This window comes from Felis catus, chromosome A3 (genome assembly GCF_018350175.1).
Source record: "Felis catus isolate Fca126 chromosome A3, F.catus_Fca126_mat1.0, whole genome shotgun sequence".
In the NCBI taxonomy this organism is placed as follows: Eukaryota; Metazoa; Chordata; class Mammalia; order Carnivora; family Felidae; genus Felis; species Felis catus.
This window is the reverse complement of record NC_058370.1, coordinates 83,242,715-83,248,991: the sequence shown is the minus strand read 5'-3', so window position 1 is coordinate 83,248,991 and position 6,277 is coordinate 83,242,715.

Sequence of the window (6,277 nt, the reverse complement as noted above, 5' to 3'; positions counted from 1 at the left end):
CAGCTAACTAAAACATTTAGAAAGGGATTCTACTCCACAATCTTCCAGTGGAACTTCAGACCCCTCTGGAAATATCCCAGACATACCATAGTCTATCAGTATTTATTAAAGGCCTTTTATGTAGTATCCTGTGAAGAAAACCCAGACCCAAAGGAGTAACAGGCAAAAAAAGGCTACATGTGGCTTCAAGGTAACAGCAGGGACCTGACAGGGATGGCTGCATCCAGTCCCCAAACACAGGGTCCTATACATTGGCTGCTGGGAGAAAACCAGTAGGGTCAAGAGTCACAGACCCTAAGAACCAGAAGTCTGAACCCATCAGTACAAGCCCATCCTTTGTGTTTCCACAAGGAGCACAAGGGAAGCCCAGCTCCAGGAAGAAACAGAGTGTGGCTGACACAAGGTCCTCTACATCCTGGGAAATGAGCCCTGAGAATATGAGTTCTCCAAATAGCAGAGTCAGGTCAGTTGAGGAGAACGGAATATGTGAACAGAAATAGAGATGTTACGAAAGCAAATTACATATGTGGTAGGTACCCTTTCAACTGAACCTCACTCAGCCAACTCACCAGATTAACCAATATTCCCCATTCCCTCTCTAAAACCTACAGATGAATGCCAGGATGTGCTGACTGCCTATAACCAAGAGTCTATTCCTCAACATTCCTGGGCATCTCCACTTCTACCAGTTATGCTAACAAGAGCTATCTATATCAAGTTTAACTACTGTTACAAGTATGCAGTTTGTTTAAATGTATAAAAATGATGAAACAGGAGAACCATGGAGTTGTTTCCATGAAAACTAAATTGCATTAAGAGGACATAATAAAATAAGTTTTTTAAAAAACAGTTGCTGCTTGGGGCTCCCGGGTGTTTCAGTCGGTTGAGCACCCGACTGCAGCTCAGGTCATGATCTCACAGTTCATGTGTTTGAGCCCCGCATCGGGCTCTGCGCTGACGGCTCAGAGCTTGGAGCCTGCTTCCGATTCTGTGTCTCCCTCTCTCTCTGCCCCTCCCCTGCTCACACTCTGTCTTGCTCTCTCTCAAAAATAAATAAAAACAGGGGCGCCTGGGTGCCTCAGTCTGTTGGGTGACCAACTTCAGCTCAGGTCATGATCTCGCAGTTTGTGAGTTCAAGCCCCGCATCGGGCTCTGTGCTGACAGCTCAGAGCCTGGAGCCTGCTTCAGATTCTGTGTCTCACCCCCTCTCTCTAACCCTCCCCTGCTCACACTCTGTGTCTCTCTCTCAGTAATAAACAAAAAAAATTGTTTTAATAAAAAATAAATAAAAACATTTAAAAAAATTAAAAAAAAAACAGTTGCTGTGCAATTAGGGGTAGGTTTAACAACTATTAAAGATGCGAATATTGTAAAAAATCTAGGAAAAAGCATTTACATCCTTGTTCTGTTTTAAAGGACCCAAATGAAGAAAATGGAGAAGATGCTTTGCAAGTCTGGTTTACACATGATGACTCAGAACACTGATAAGCAGACCCATACTCAGAGAAAAAGGCTCAAGTGCTATATGGAAAAATAAAAAAGAACTCCTTGTGCAAGAAAAAATAAACACTGACCTTGATCCCATTATCCAGAGTCAATCACTGTTAATTTTCTTGAATATACTTATTTATTATGTTTTAAATACATAAGTACATATACACATGCATATATATACATATATGCACATACAATATATTTTATATATATATGGTTTTTAATTGTTAAAAATGCTACTTATAATGTTTTTTCTTCATTAATAAATCACGACCATCTTCTGATGTCAGGAAATATTTATCTATAATACCTTTTTAATAACCTTGTAACATTCCATTTTATGACCACATCATAATTCAGTAAATCCCTTTTGTTGGACTTTTAAGTTGACTCTCATTTCTATAGGTCATAAGCAATGATTTCACCACTGTACACAGCCTTCACTGTTTCCTTAGGACATATTCTGATGGTTGTAATTTGATACACCAGATAGAGCAGAACTGGGAGCTCCTTTCTGGTTCTTAAATGGGACACTAGGCTGCAAGACAGATACAAATACAGCAAACTCTGTATCAGTACTTTGCTAAGGGTAGAGGCATATCCTTAACTTTCTATCTACAAAATGGAACAAAAACCCTATTTTCCAAGTACTTTGAATCCTTGAAACAGATCTTAGATATGCATCTCTGATTTTTTTAATACAATCTCAGCAAACTCAGTACCATCCTTATTCTAATCTCTTAACACTTCCTGAGTTCCTTCCTATGAGGTGCTAATGGCAATTCACCGCCTGAGTGTTTTGTGGCTTTATCTTCACGAAACTTAGGATGGGCCCATACACACATAATTTAGGGGTACATTTGCCATTTTATTGGCTGTACGACACCTCAGCTTTTTTCCTATTCTTCATGAATCTTTCACCTTACCTCTCCAGACAACTAGCTCATTCTGCCAACTATCCAAACAGCTGAGATGTGGCATGGCGTAGGCACGGCCAGGAAGATGCACCTGCCTGGATCTACATCTGCTTCCAGCAGAGAATTCTTTTTCTTGGTGGCAGCCAGCAGTGGTGCCAGTGTTCTTCTCCACAGAGGATTCCACAGCATGACTCATACTGTGATTCTGACCACACAATTTCCTTGCCCTCCTGCTCTTTTCCTGAGCCTCACAGCAACTCTGCTAGCTACAAATATTCTTCTCATGAATTCCTTGTTGCAAGAGGAACAACACGGAATCTTTGCTGCTTGCAATTTAGAAGCCTGAAACAGTAATGCCTAAAGTGACACACAGACGCTGTGTGCCATAATTGTGCAAGATGAAGGCCCTAGAGAGAGGCGGCACCTTTTCTAAAGCCCACACTCATGCTCCCCAACACCCTGATATTTCATATGATTGGTGAGAGAGAACCAATGTGAGAATTTAACCTACTAGCAATGTAGCTAATCAAAGTGTACTTTCTCTTACTACACTCATCAGCACATTTATTAAACAGAGAAGAGTTGTTTCTCTCTGTGAGAGTTTGGTCTTGATCAACATACAAATCAAGGAAATCTTTGCTGTTCCTCATGCAGACTGATATTCACATTATACATTAATGGACATTTAGAGATCATCTAGTCCAGGAATTGGTACACTTTTTCTGTAAATGGCCAGATAGATATTTTAGTGCTTTTGGGACACAATCTCTGTCATGTATTTTTCTTCCTCTCTTTTCAACAATCCTTTAAAAATATGAAAGTCATTGTAAGTCTCAAACTTCCTGATTTCAAAACTTATTACAGAGCTGGAGTAATCAAAACAGTATGGTACTGGCATAAAGACAGACATATAGGCCAAACCAATGGACTAGAGAGCCCAGAAATAAACCCTCCTCTATATCTTCAAATGATTTCAGATAGGCATTCTAAGACAATTCAATGGGGGAAAGGCAATCTTTTCAACAAACAATGTTGGAAAACTGAATATCCACATGCAAAAGAATGAAGTTCGGCCCTTACACCATATACAAAAATTAACTCAAAATCGTTCATAGACCTAAACGTAAGGGTTAAAATGATAAAATTCTTAGGAGACCATACAGGAGAAAAGCTTCATGACACTGGATTTGATAATGGTATCTTGGGTAGGATACCAAAAGCACAGAAACTAAAAAAAAATAAATTGGGCCACATCAAAATTTAAACTGTGTGCATCAAAGGACACAATCAACTGAGTGGAAAGGCAACCCACATATTGGGAAAAAGTATTTGCAAATCAAATATCTGATAAATGTTAATGTTCAAACCATAAAAAGAAATCCTACAACTCAAAAAACCACACACACACACACACACACACACACACCCAACTATTAAGAGCTGGGAAAGGGACTTGGGTAAGACATTATTTAGGCTAAGAAAAAAAGAAGACAACATCAGAAATGAAAGAGGAGAGATCACAACTGATACCATAGAAATTATAAGAATACTATCAACAATTATACACCAACAAATTGGATAAGCCAGAAGACATGGATAAATTCCTTAGAGCCATGCAACTTGCCAAGACTGAATCATGAAGATCAGAACAGACCAATAACAAATAAGGAGATTAATCAGTAATTACAAATCTCCCAACAAAGAACAGCCCAGGACCAAATAGTTTCACTGGTGAGTTCTACCAAACATTTAAAGAAAAAATAATGCCAAGCCTTCTCAAAACCTTCCAATAAAAGGGGCGCCTGGGTGGCGCAGTCGGTTAAGCGTCCGACTTCAGCCAGGTCACGATCTCGCGGTCCGTGAGTTCGAGCCCCGCGTCGGGCTCTGTGCTGACGGCTCAGAGCCTGGAGCCTGTTTCCGATTCTGTGTCTCCCTCTCTCTCTGCCCCTCCCCCATTCATGCTCTGTATCTCTCTGTCCCAAAAATAAATAAACATTGAAAAAAAAATTTTTTTAAATAAAACCTTCCAATAAAAAAAACTGAAGAGGAAGAAACACTCTCAAATTCATTTCATGAGGCTGACATCACCCTGATACAATAGGCAAATAAGGACACAACGAGAAAAGAAAATCACAATGAGGTATCACCTCATACCTATCAGTATGGCTGTCATCAAAAAGAGGGGGGAAGAAAGACAAGAGATAACAAGTACTGATAGGCAAGGATGTGGAGAAAAGGGAACCCTTGTGCACTGTTGGTGGGATTGTAAATTAGTACAGCCACTACTGAAAATAGTATGGAGGTTCCTCAAAAAATAAAAAAGGGGACTACCATATCAATCCCACTTCTGGTAAAACCTTGGATTACAAGTAACTTGTTCTGTGAGTGTTCCACAAAACAAGCAAACATTTCTAATAAATTTTAACTTGATAAATGAGCAATGTCTTGCAGTACAAGTAGTACGTGACTGCCAAATATCACATGATCACAACTGAGCCTGTGGTTCTGTCTCTCTCTCACTGCAGTATTGTGGGTGATCATCAATGCAATGTCACATTTCCATGAAATCCTCAAAAGGAGGCAAAAGCAAGTGTCATTGGATAAGTTCCTTGTTAAAGTTTTGCACAAAAAGAAAAAGATTCCATTGAGCCAATAGATAGCAGTGATTCCATTAGTGATAGTGAAAGTCAGGGGCGCCTGGGTGGCGCAGTCGGTTAAGCGTCCGACTTCAGCCAGGTCACAATCTCGCGGTCAGTGAGTTCGAGCCCCGCGTCGGGCTCTGGGCTGACAGCTCGGAGCCTGGAGCCTGTTTCCGATTCTGTGTCTCCCTCTCTCTCTGCCCCTCCCCCGTTCATGCTCTGTCTCTCTCTGTGCCACAAATAAAATAAACGTTGAAAAAAAAAAACATTCTAAAAAAATAAAAAAAAGAAAGTCATCCTACACAATAACCCTCCTCTCTCCCTCACACCAGCCACAAAGGTTTTCAAAGGTAAGTGCAGGTTATTTATTTTTCGTTATATTTTGTATTTTCTTTATTATTTTGTATTATGTTACAGTATTTTAATCATTTTTACATGAATATTTTGGGGTTGTGGAACAAATCATCTGAGTTTCCATTATTCCTTGTGAGGAAGTTCGCTTTGATATATAAGTGCTCTGGATTATAAGCATGCTTCTGGAATGAATTATGCTCACAAACCAAGGTTTTATTGCATATAAAAAGGAAATGAAATCAGGATCTTGAAGAAATATCTGCACCCCATGTTCACTGTAGCATTACAATAGCCAACACATGGAAACAACCTAAGAGTCTATGGATGAATAAATAAAGAAACTGTGGTATGTACATCTGTATGGACTATTAGTCAGCCATTAAAAAGAGGAAATCCTGCCATTTGTGACATGAACGAACTTTGAGAGCATTATGCTAAGTGAAATAACTCAGAGAAAGACAAATACTATATGCTATCACTTATATGTGGAATCTAAAGAAAACCAAACTTACAAAAACAGAGATTAGAATGGTGATTACCAGGGACAGGGGGTTGAAGAAAATGGGGAGATGTTGGCTAAAGGGCACAAACTTGCAGGTAAAAGAGGAATAAATTCTAGTGATCTAAAGTATAACATGATGATTACAGTTAATAATACTGTATTTATACACTTGAAAGTTCCTTAAAGAGTAGATCTTATATGTTCTCACCACAAAAAAGAAATAGTAATTATTGTAATGTGATAGAGGTGTTATCTAAAGCTATTATAATAATCATTTTGCAATATGTATCAAATCAACACATTGTATACCTTAAACTTACACATTATAATGTCAATTATATCTCAAGTTAAAAAAAATTTAAGTTCTCAAA